The following is a 13,434-nucleotide window of genomic DNA, read 5'->3' on the forward strand; positions in this document are numbered from 1 at the left end:
AAGTTTTATAAATTGAGAGACTTTTATGTAAAAAAAAAAAGTCTCTCAGTATTTCTAAGTACTTTCTGACTTGAAACACTGTTTAAGCAAATGTATGCTTAATAAATCATTTTTATTCTCATTAAAAACCCCAAAATATATAAATAACATAAAGTAGAAGTCAGCCTTGCAAGTCTCTTTAAGATCTGTGTATGAAGTTACTAACGTGAATTATTTTGTGGTCTTTTTTTCTTTATTCTTTTTTAAACACATCATATACTTAAAGAAAAAGAGTTCTAGTGACTTCACTGATGTGATCAAGGCCATAACCCAGGACTTCTAAACACAGCACTTACAAAGGAACCACAACTAAAGAACTATCTTCCTGTTTTTAAATGATTTAGCCTTTGAACTTTTAATTTTTTTTATTTTTTCTTCAATTTGATACAGTTTAATCAGATGGTACAGAGGAAAAGACATACTTTCCTTCTTCTGAGTATAATAAACCTAAGACTGAGGTGCAAAGACATATATAAGATGAATATAGAGGCCTGCTAAAGAATATTTCTTCATAAGTACTCAATATTTAAAGAGTTTTTGGTGTTTAAAATAAGATGATAAATTTAAGGAAAATATACATGAACTATATTTTTTCAAACATCTTTCAAAATATGAAATCTTACTAATTATCATGGTGAAATTATGTCACATTGAATTATTTAGTTACAACTTTTTCTATTTTAGCTTTGTAATCTTTATTAAAGATCTATTGATATATTTTTCTATTTCATAGAGTCTAGTGTGCTCCATGAAACTTGCTTGTTAGTCTAGCTGAATTTGAAATGAAGGAAGAATAAAAAGTAGTGACTTGATATTTTAAGTGGAATATCATCAAGTTGATAACTATATGTGGTACAGAAAATTGATCCTGTGAACTATAAAAATAAGATTTTCATGAAAGGCTTTAATAAGATGGACTAAAGACGTACGTTTTGAAGTTAATAGACTTTCTACACAGACTAAGCAGGCAAGGAGATTCAGTCTAAACAAAGGTCTGGAGAGAAATGGAATGAACCTGTATGTGCTCAGACCAGTAACCAGCCTCATTTTGGAGTGTATCAGAAATTAAGTAGGAGACATGTATTTATTTGGGTTTATTTGTAATATAGGTAGTTACCCATTGCCATGCAGTACATCTCAAAAAAGTAGTTTCTCATATAAAAGATTATAGTAAGTTAATAGCCTAGAGTTGAGATTGATAAGAAACATCTCACTTGTAAATAGTTTCAGTAGTCCATGTTGTTTCCTGTTACCATTTCTGCCTGTGTTTTTTAAAGGAATAAAGCCATTGTTTTATTCCTAAATATCTAAGAAATCCCTGCCTTTTTCTCTGAACCATGCCTAACCTAACCCCAGCTTTTATCTGTGGTATAATGTCATCTCAAAGTTAAAGGAGCAAATCAGGCATTTACAGATTTTTGGAATTAATATGGTTGTATCGTCTTTGTTGCAAGAAACTTTTAATATATCCTAAGTATAAATAAAATTTAAGCAGGAAATTGAAAATGTTGTAGCGTATATAGAGCATTCTCAATATGGGTCATAATAATCACTTTCAATTATTAGAAAATAGGGAGAAAATTATACAATGAAATGTATACATTCCAAAGAAAAAAGCTTTTAATAAGTATTACTACTAAAGTATTACTAAGTGTTTGTAATCAGAAAATGTGTATTTAGTGTGTCTTGGGGAGAATGCTACTGAACAATCACAGCAATAATTGTCTACCCAATTATTTACACCATCTTCTGTGAAAATTTAATCAAAGATTTAAAGAGCATGGATTTCAAATTACTTTTGATCACTTGCATGAAGTCTTAATGGGCATGATTTTGAGCAAACTCCAGGAGATAGTTAAGGACAGGGAAGCCTGGTGTGCTGCAGTCCATGGGGTCGCAAAGACTCAGACAGGATTTAGGGCCTGAACTGCAACGGCAGTGGCATAGGGTCTTCTATTGTTGATTTCTTTTATTTCAGTTCTGGAGGAATTGGCAGGTATATTTTGAGCTGATCACTTTTCTGTTGTAAACTATTTTTAAGCTACCTTAATGTGTATGATACTTGTACATGATACAGCACTTCAGTCCTTGATAATGATTAGTTCCTATCCAACCTGAATTATAAACACAGAAGGAAAATGATGGCTAAACTTAAGTGCTGGGCTCATCTGTGTGAAAATGGTACTAAGATAAGAGAAACACCCGTTATTTTCCTATGTATGAATTCTCATCAGTTTTTGCGAAAATTGGGACAAAAAGAAATTGGTAAGCCTTGGCCTCCTGCAGGATAGTCTTTAAGAGTGCTACAGTGTCTGTGACACAGGAGAAGGAATGTAGTATATTCTGAGGTACACAGATTTCCATGGATACTGATAGACCACTTGCCTGAGCTAAAACTCCTTTCTACACTTGGCTATAATGTCCACCCCTTTCCTCTCTTACCTGTTTTGGTTTGTTTGTTTTCTTCTTATTTTTATTTTTCTATATTTACATTATATAAATTCTTCAGGGGCATTACAACAATTTGAAAAATAGTGAAAACAGCAGTATGTATTTCATTGTCCTTCCATTTTGTATATTCTCTTGCTCTTTGGTGGATATTTTCCACTTAATCCTACATACTTCAACATACTTTATTTTATAATAAGTTATATAAAATATTTTATAATAGATATTTGTCCTCTTTTTCTTCCCTTGCACATTTCTTCATGATCATTTTTTTTCTGTGGTTTTGTTGTTGTTGTTAAATAATTATCATAGGAAGTTGCAAAAATAGTACACAGAATCCATTGTATCCTTTCTCCAGCCTTCTCCAATAGCACCATCTTATATAAATGTAATACAGTGTCAATAGAAGGAAATTAATACTGGTATGATACTTTTAACTAGATTACAGACATTTTTCAGCTTTCACTATCCTTTCCATCATTTGTTTGTGTGTGTGTGCTATTTCATTCCTATCAATCTATTTTATTCCTTATATTGATGTAACCACTACCACTATCAAAATATAAAATTCAGAATTATTACTATTACTTCATATCTTCCAAGTTATTTCAAACTCTTTTCTTTCATGAAACTTTTCAGGTTTATTGTTATATGATTTTAACCAATCCATCCTTCCTTTTTACATTTGAAATACATATATCTAGACAGGAAATATAGGTCCCTGTTTACATGTTTTAATTAAATGCTCTTATAGGTGATAAAGGCATGATATTCTTTATCGATTACATTGGAGTTTCCTTAAGAGTAAGCATCATGCCAACAATTCCTCATTATTGGAAGCATTTCATTCAACCAATAAGTTTTGTATGGTTTCATCAGTATATTTACTTCACATTAATTAAGATCCCTTTGAATTGTAGAATTTTTTTAAACTATGCAAAAAGAAAGACTAAACTTAAGGATGACAAAGCCTTAGAGTCTTTCAAGATTGTAAATGAATGTTGTTAATTTTAATTATATACATTTACACCATAAAAAATCATTTTATTTTTATGTTGCCAGTGATGTTTTTTGTTTCGCTCCTTACCATGCCATTCACACCTTGCAGTGTCCAGCACTTAGTATAGATATTTATTAATTACTTACAGAGTTAATTCTTTGAATATTGTGAATAATGTTGCTATTAACATAGACCTTCAAGTTATCTGAATCTCTGTTATCACTTCTTTTAGGTTTATACCTTTAGGTATCAGGTGTATAATTGAGTAGAATTATTGAGTCGTTTGGTAATTCTGTGTTTAATTTTTTGAGGAACTGCCAGTTTTCCACCAAGTCTGTATCATTTTATATTTCTTTTTTTTTTTTTTTCATTTTATATTTCTATGAGGAATAAACCAGGATTCCAATTTTCTCCATGTCCTCTCCAACACTATTATTTTCTCTCTCTCTCTCCCTCTTTATTTTTGGTTTGTTTATTTGTTGTTTTTGAAATTATAGCCCTTCCTGTTGAGTATGAAGTAGTATCTCATTGTGATTTTTATTTATGTTTTCTTGATAACTAGTGGTGGTGTTGACATCTTTTCATATGCCTGTTCAAATCCTTTCTCATTTTTAATTGAGTGTTTTGTTGTTGAGTTGAAAGTGTTATTCTGGACATTAAATCCTTATCAAGTATATGATTTGCAAAGATGTTCTCTGATTCTGTAGGTTATTTATTTTTGTTCTCTTAATAGTGTCCTTTGATGCACAAAAGTTTCTAATTTAATGATGTCCAGTTTATCAACTTTTGTTATTGTTACCTATGCTTTTGATATCATGTTTTTGAACCTATGGCCAAGTTCAAGCTCATGGAAATTTCCCCCTTTATTCTCTGCTGATAGTTTTGTTATTTTAGGGCCTCAATTTAGATCTTTGATTCATTTTGAGTAATTTTTTATATCCAGTATGTATAGCGATACAAATTTATCCTTTTGCAAATGATTATCCATTTTTCCTAGCACCATTTGCTAAAGAGACTATCCTTTTCCCATCAACGGATCTTGGTACTCTTGTTGAAAATCAGTTGAGCATAATGCTCATGATGATTTTTAATGCAAAAGTAGTCCCCCCAAATTAAGCACAATTTAAAAATAAGAATTAGAGGTATGAATAAAATTTCCCATTACCTCATATTTTCACTACCCAGGAGTAGTAAAAAGGTATCATTTAATATACATCCTTTCAAATTATATTTCTACACATAAATGCAAAAGTGTTACTAGTATAAGCAAAAATTGCTGTTGTAACAGCAATAGCTTACAAATTAATTTTCCCAGTTGATAATCTAGAGTTGAGTTCATTTCAGTTGCTCAGTCGTGTCCAACTCTTTGAGACCCTATGAATCGCAGCATGCCAGGCCTCCCTGTCCATCACAAACTCCCGGAGTTTACTCACACCTATGTCCATCGAGTCGGTGATGCCATCCAGCCATCTCATCCTCTGTCGTCCCCTTCTCCTCCTGCCCCCAATCCCTCCCAGCATCAGGGTCTTCTCCAATGAGTCAACCCTTCGCATGAGGTGGCCAAAGTATTGGAGTTTCATCTTCAGCATCAGTCCTTCCCATGAACAGCCGGGACTGATCTCCTTTAGGATGGACCAGTTGGATCTCCTTGCAGTCCAAGGGACTCTCAAGAGTCTTCTCCAACACCACAGTTCAAAAACATCAATTTTTCGGCGCTCAGCTTTCTTTACAGTCCAACTCTCACATCCATACATGATCACAGGAAAAACCATAGCCTTGACTAGACGGACCTTTGTTGGCAAAGTAACATCTCTGCTTTTTAATATGCTATTTAGGTTGGTTATAACTTTCCTTCCAAGGAGTAAGCATCTTTTAATTTCATGGCTGCAGTCACGTAGTGCTGTCCAATCAAAATATGATGTGAGCCACATATGACTTTAAATTTTCTAAAACTATATTTTAAAAAGTGAAAAAGAGTAGGTGAGATTAATTTTAATAGTATATTTCATGTAACCTAAATATAATTTCAACATGCATGTAACCAATATAAAAGTATTTAAAATGAGGTATTTTACATTCCTTTTTTCCTTAGCCTTTCAAATCAGGCATATGTTTAATACTTAGAATGTTTATCAGGTCACACTAACCACATTTCAGGTGCTTATAATAGCTGCATGTGATGTAGATTCTGTATTGGTCAGTACAGCTCTTTCTTCATATATGGACATCTATGCTTTTTTTTTTAAATGTTAATGTAGTCTAAAAATAGAACTAGGTATTCCAGAACTCCAGAATATTGTAGGTCTTCAAGCAAAGATCAGCTAATTATGTCAAAGATTCTTGCCCTGTTTAAAAAGGACAGACAATACATCAGTTTCTGTTCAACACTAAAATTCTAATGGCTTATCCACCTAAAATTGCATTGTTATTCATGAATAAATATAAAATATTCTACTGTAACTGTGCATAACTCTGCTTCATGGTAATAAAGCACAAACAGGGTTTTAACATTCCAGATTTCATACTAGAACTTCCTTCTGTTTTTAAATGGTAGCATAGATAAATGGCTATGGGATATTTTGGGGTATAATTTGTATATAACTAAGTTATATATGTATATAAATAAATGGGATAATTTATTATTTTGCCAAGGTGTGAATTGAGATCATGTGTGCTACATGTTTGCTATATGGGAGTGAATAAGCCAAGCAGACAACAAAGCGTCAACAGCTCAATCCTGATTGGTCACTTCCCCATTTATTGTTGAAAATAAGGAAATTTTCACAATGGTTTCTTGTTTCTATATAAGTATAGAAGGTAGCCACAAAGTATTAGTACATAAAAGGTCTCAGAAAATACATCTTGAGAAACATTAAATGTCTATTTTATCTTTGATTTATCTGTGAATGTGTTTGACAAGCTAAACTCGCATTGTAGTTTAATATAATAATACCCAGCACTTTTATGATAGTTCCATACAGTCTAGAGCTCTTAATTCTAAAGTTATCATTTCTCTTATATTCATATTTTAATGTATCTTATTTTTTCTCTTTTTTCTGGCCAAGTATCTCAAGTTATAATGTTTTCAGGATCACTCTGCTGATACACCTATTCTTAGCTCTAGAAAAACATAACATTCAAAGATGATCATCGAGTGGTATGAACAGTATTATATAATTTAAGATAAAATAGTATATCAGTCAAGACTTCACTTTTAAGTGTTCTGTTAAATGTAAATTATCTTTTTTATCATAAATCATTGATATTAGAGAAAGACATTCCTTATTTCACTGACTTATAGACCAGTAGGATTTTGTTTTATTGGTTTTAAGTTTTAAAAGTTCTTTTTCTTCAAAACAACATTCTAAAACCCTATTCTAGCTTTTACTCTTTTCCTACCTATATAAATCTTAAAATATGAAACATTTTCTTAATTACTAAAGTTGGCATTTCCTTTATTTCTTCTGATCATCTCTGGTAGCAGGTAGTAAAGAAGGAGTGTCCTCTCAAGTTTAGCTGAATATAAATTTCCTTGTATGTTGTATATGTTCATAGATATAGAAAGTGCTGTTTAAAAATATATACTGTAAACCAAACTAGATTATTTTTCATTATGAATACAAGCATAAGTATGTATATGTATATATATTTATAAGATCATTATTAAAAGTTGTATTAATTTTACTACACAATTCAGCAATCCACTGAGATCCTATGTAACCTCATTATATTTATCTTTGTACAATATACCAACTCTTCTTTTAGTGATCAACTAGATATATTTCCATGTTGCCTAATGATTTTTCTATTATTGACCATCATATCAGTAATCTCTTTGTACTAATCATTGATTATTCATTTCTTACATTCAGGTTTTCCTACAATGCTTTCTATAAAAGGTTCATAAAAATAAGCAATGAAAATTTTTTTTAAAAATCTATACTTTGAGTACTTGCTTATTTTTCCATTGATTTTTTTTTTTTGCATACATTGAAAACATTGCTCATCTCAGTTAAAATGAACATGTTATAAAGTTGTTTTGAGGAACATACCTATTTCTTTTATTGGCAACTAATGATAAATCGGCATGAAAGATATAAAAAGTAAAAACTGATTCTGGAGTTCCAAAAGACAAGATCTCAGTTTAACTTCCCATTTTTACCTTGAAATATTCCCCTTATTTTCAAATAATTTGAAATGAATTAAGTCTCTAAGGACATTAATTTGGTTAACTTAATTATATACAAAACAGAAGGCAATGGAAAATGTGCACTGAATTGATACAGAGGAGAAAACACTGGTGGGGGAAAAATTATGTGCAGGATCTGATATTTCTACTGTGTTATCTAACCGCCATAAAGTGATTGTGAAGAGAACATGGGGATTTCATTGTCATCCTTCTGGAACCTATTTGTCTTCAAAGTGTTTAGTTTCAAAGGATCCTTAACTTGATATCCAAATCTCTGAAAAAGTCCTTCATCTTGAGGAAATGTTATGCATCCATGTAGAAGAGTTAAAAAATTGTGACAAACCTGTCTATACTTGACAGCTCTCAACAAGCGTTCAAACCCAGTTTAGCATGTTTCCCCACGAGGATAAAAATTTGGTGCCTACGGTTTAATTTACACCTTTTCTGATGGCTGCTCATTTTCTTCCGTAGTGGAGCAAGTGAATGAGTGTATGTTTTCTGAAATGGCAGAAGACTTTGGAATGATTTGTAGCCTAAGATTTTTGAGTATACTTTTTTCCTGTCATTGCCAAGTAATTGACTTTGTTGAGATGACAGTGGATTATTATTATTCTCCTTCTGTGTACATTGTCATGTATTCATGTACTTTGTTTTGGGATGGGGGTTAACGTGGCCTTTCCTTGCCCAGCCGTATCCTGTTCCTTAACTCTCAGCGTGTTTTATATGTTGCGTGCTTTTCTTGTCACAAAGCTTTTGATATCTCCCCTTTCAGTATTTTACTTAATTTTTATTTTCTAATTTTGGCTGTGCAAGGTGGCACGTGGGATCTTTGTTCCCTGACCAGGAGTCGAACCCCCTTACCCTATATTGAAAGCATGGAGTATTAACCATGGGACTACCAAGGAGGTCCTCCCCAATAATTCTTTTGAAACTTCTCGAATCAGTTACACAGTAATATGCATTTAAGAAATACATTTTGAAATGCAGGAACAAATGTGTATCAGTGTAAAGGAATAGAATCACTGTATAACAGCACTCATTACTCATTTTTTACATGTTCCTTATAAGGTAACATTTTGTCTTACACAAATACCATATTATGGGAATGAAATACTGTCTGAGAGCTTAAAAGGGCTATAGTAATAAGGGATGTGGACATTTCAATAGTTATGATGTAATTATGATGCAATAATATACTACTTTACAAATAAGTAGAAGGAATTTAAGTAATTGAACAATTTAAAAGGAAATATACACATCACTTTATAATAACTAAATAACTCCATGCTGGTGAGTTAGGAACTTTGAAGTTTGTGTGTGTGCAGTCTTGTTGAGAGGGAAGAATGACTTCAGTCAGTAGTTCTCAGCACTGAATTCACATCACAATCACTTGGGAAGCTTTAAAATAAAATAACACTGATGCCTGGGCCCTATCTTCAGAGACTATTCTGATATGGCTGGTGCTTTTTAGCAACATTCCTGTTGATTTTGTGTTTGTTTGTTTGTTTGTCCAGTCAGAATTGAGAACTCATAGATTTGTGATACCATAGATTTTAGAGAAATAAATTCAACAACAAATACATTGAGTATGTATAGTATGCCCGTCACTTGCTACTTTCTATATATGCATAGTTGGATAAAATAAGATTTTTCTTTTTATAAATGAGTTTAGGATCTAGAGGGGACACATATATGTGAGATATCACTACAAATTATAAATAATTATATTTCATAAGGAATGTTCCATAAGAGTAATATTAAGTGTTGAGAAAATAATGACGTAGGCTTGATCCATTTCTCATTTCCAAAGTTTTAAAATTATTCTTTCTTTACACACTTTAATATTTGCTTTGCCAACATAAATTCTTGTTATAATATTGCCCTTTTTCATAGGAGTAAAATCTAAAGACTCATTTACAGAATAGGATAATATGCTGTTTGTTACACTTTTCCTATGGGTTACTTTTTACTTCACATTTAATGTTTTTCTTTTCACTTACGCATTCTTGTTTACCACCAAATACTGTATACCATATTTTACTGACAATTCAAGGAGTTTAGAGTTTTCAACTCAAGATGCCCTCAAAATTGATTATTTGTTGTGGCTCAGCTGGTAAAGAATCCACCTGCAATGCAGGAGACCTGGGTTTGATCCCTGGGTCAGATCCATCCCCTGAAGAAGGGAAAGGCTACCCACTCCAGTATTCTGGCCTGGAGAATTCTATGGACTGTACAGTTCATGGGCTTGCAAAGAGTCAGACACGACTAAGTGACTTTCAGTTCACTACTAGCACAACTGTCATTTCAGAAATCATTAAACAAGCTTAAAACCTGCATTCAAGGAACTTCTCTGGTGGTCCAGTGGCTAAGACTCCACGTTCCCAATGCAGGGGGCCTGGGTTTGATCCCTGGTCAGGGAACTAGATCCCACATGCCGAAACTAAATATCTCACATGCTGCAACTAACAACCCATAAGCTGCAACAACGATCGAAGATCCTCCGTGCTGCAGCTAAGATCCAGTACAGCGAAATAAATTTAAAAACAAACAAACCATATTCGATGTTGACACTTTCTGAGAGAATATACTTTATTTTGTAAGGAATATTTTGTTTTTCCTTCTTCTCTCTCTCATTTACCATTTTTTAAAGGGAAGAAATATCCTGTTTTCTACATTCCCTTATGAAATATATTTAAAATTCACCGTTAACAATAGAGATTAAAGTAAATGTCTCATGCAAAATTCCAGAAAACAATTATTTTTAACTCTTAAAAACTTATGTTTAAAATACCTAGTTTTATTGTTACTTTTACGGCTTAAGTTGTTACTTCTCTAAGCCTTCTATTGAAGCAGCACCCCGGGCTGCAGTGGATAAAGTGGTGATAGATGCTATAACCCATGCAGTCCACCATAACAGGAGCATTCTATGCTCTTATGTTTTAAAAGTCGTATTTACTATTTCTTTTATATTACTTAAAATTTTAAATTAAATTATATGGCTTTGTTTTTATCTCTCAGACATCAGATAAATGAGTATGTATGTCCTGGACTTAGTATGTCTCCTGTCTGGGACTTTGATCTCATACTGCAATTTGAAAAATAAAAAAAAATTAAACTTACTTTCTTAAGGAAAGACAAGTGGTAACATTTTTTAGCCTTATGAATATTAATTAATGTAGTTAAAAGAAACTGACTTGATAAATTGAAATTGTCCAAATTGATTATTGTAGTTGATGTGAAATTTTGAAAATCTTCACACGAGGTGAATTCTGCTTTGGTCCTTACTAACACAAAGCCTGGAAAACTACTCTTGTGCCCCAAGCTATATAACCTTAAAGTGTAACCAGTAGGCTTCTCTGGTAGAAAAGAAAATATTCATGTTTGGCAAGCAAATAACTACTAGAACTAGAAAAAAGATACTGAGAAATGTATATGTATAATGTTTTATACATAATAATATAAATTTTATATATAAGGTCTTTTTTCTGTTTTCCATCCAATATCACTAAACTTCAGAACTGAACTTTTGTTGCCTTAATGCTGTATATAGTCAAAGTGCAGTTTGCATCTTCTCTTTCTTCTATTTCTGTGCTTACTACAGATGAATAAAATATGGTTCTTCCTTCAATGATACAATATCTAAAATCTAATCATATAATATGCATATAAACATACAAAAGTAAAGTTGCAGAGACATATGGAAAGTACTATTATGTTATCAAGTTTTAAACTGTGTATTAGAAAATTGGCATTTTAGCTTTTGTCATCTTAAAATCCTATGTCACATAAGTGTTTGATATCTACTTATGTCTGAGAAAGGATGACCAGGACAGTTAGAAGTGGCAGAAGAGCAAGATAAACTAAACCCATAATTTTTTTTGTTTGTTTGGGCTCAGAGAACGTAAAATAGTTTCCCTTCCTATGGATGGGAAAAAAGAGAGAAATAGAGATCCTTCCTTTTTGTGTTCTCTCTTTAGAACCAGCTATGTAACTGGAGCCAGCTCCAGAGATAGAGGTAGTTCCATCATTAATTGTCAAACAACTCCATCAGCAGCTGCACGGCTATAGCAAATACTAGAGCCAGTCCCAGCAGCACCTCTGAGCCAGAGCCAGGGCCTGCACTAGCACTGGATAAAGGTTGGTCTGTGTGTAGATCCAGAGCCAGCTAGCTTACCAGCTCCTTTTTAACGCCCGCTCTGGCTTCAGCTCTAGAGGTGACATCAGCTCCAGATCTAGAGTTGTCTAGAGTCATTTCTCTCAGCAGTTCTCACACCAGGCCTGGCACCAGTGCCAGAATTAGAATCAGTCCCAGAACTGAAGCCAATTCACAACCAGTTCTAGCACCACTGTCTGAGCTAGAGTTGGTTTGGCACCAAATCCAGAGAGAGAACGAGTCAACAGCACACCTAGTGCCAGCTTCCACGCAGTATCCAGCACCAGCACCAGAGATGGAGTCTCTCCACAGCTAGAGCCAGCTCGGGCACCAGCTCCTGGACCCATCCTTCAGCCTGAGTTGGCACCAGCTCTCAGGCCATCCTCTGGCTCTGGTGTGACTCCACCTCCAGAGCTTCCCTTACCCTCCTCTGGAATGGCGTCTTTTTTATTTTTGTAGTTTCACCTTTGTGTTTCATATATTTTGTGGTTTGCTATATTTTAATTTTTCAGTACACATAAAATAATATTTTTAACTTATTTATTATTAAAAATGCTGTTAGTGATTAAAGGGTCTTGTATTTTTCAATTTTCCTGAGCCAATGTATGTACATGGATGTTTTCTAATATTTTGCAGCTGTCCTTAAATTTTGCTAGATCTCTTCTTGTCCTTTTCAACTACTCATTTTCTAATCTTAAAAATGTGAATGGCTCCCAAGAATCAGCCTAGGTCTTCCTGTTTATTCTTCTTTGGAGACTTTCACTTAATGCTGTGCCTCAATTAATGCAAAATATATGAGGATAGCAATAAGCCATTTTGTTAAAATGTAGAGAAAAGTGTTGCCTATAATTGTTTTCAATAAAAATTATTTGAAAGGTTTAATAAGTTCATATGATGCAATAATGATCTTGTCATTTTGATAAAGGTTATGGCAGCCAAAATACAATGTGCTCAGACTTGTCTGACTCTTTGTGACCCCATGGGCTGTAACTGCCAGGCTCCTCTGTCCATAGGATTTTCCAGGCAATACTATTGGAGTGGGTTGCTATTTCCTTCTCCAGGGGATCTTCCTGACTCGGATTGAACCCGAGTTTCCTCCATTGGCAGGTGGCTTCTTTACCACTAGTGCTACCTGGGAAGTTTTTAAACACAATGGCTTTGCTGAAAACAGTCATTTAGGCTTTTATTAGATCATTCCTGTCCCCAGACTATCACCTCCCTGTTTCCAAGTTGTTGATTCTGTCTCCTGGGGAAATATAGATTCATGATTTGTTCTATTTCTTCACAGATCTACTTAGAACAGAGAATATTTACAAATCATTACCTACTTTGGGGGACCACATTTATTCCCAGCATGTGTTCAAAGCTTCAAAAGGGAACACGATCAGGAACAGAGTGAAGGAGTGACATGGAGACTATGTTTCCAAAAGCCATATACATGGCCAACACTTAATTAGTAGAAAATCATGGAGGAAAACTCTATAGATGGGTGGCATGACTGATCAATAAGGATTTTTAATAAAAATTGATTAGGCAAATATTTATTTGCAGTATCATTGAAAGGGGTATAATCTTTAATCTAGAAAATTAAAATTGCCAGCTATA

The 13,434-nt window shown here is 33.4% G+C and overlaps 1 protein-coding gene across 7 annotated transcripts in view; it reads left to right on the plus strand.

Annotated features, from left to right (window-relative positions):
• NBEA (neurobeachin) overlaps positions 1 to 13,434 on the plus strand; it is a 642,892-nt gene that overhangs the window by 307,302 nt on the left and 322,156 nt on the right. The gene's annotated exons all lie outside the window — the stretch shown is intronic.

The sequence above is a fragment of the Odocoileus virginianus genome, chromosome 8 (assembly GCF_023699985.2).
Source record: "Odocoileus virginianus isolate 20LAN1187 ecotype Illinois chromosome 8, Ovbor_1.2, whole genome shotgun sequence".
Taxonomy (NCBI): domain Eukaryota; kingdom Metazoa; phylum Chordata; class Mammalia; order Artiodactyla; family Cervidae; genus Odocoileus; species Odocoileus virginianus.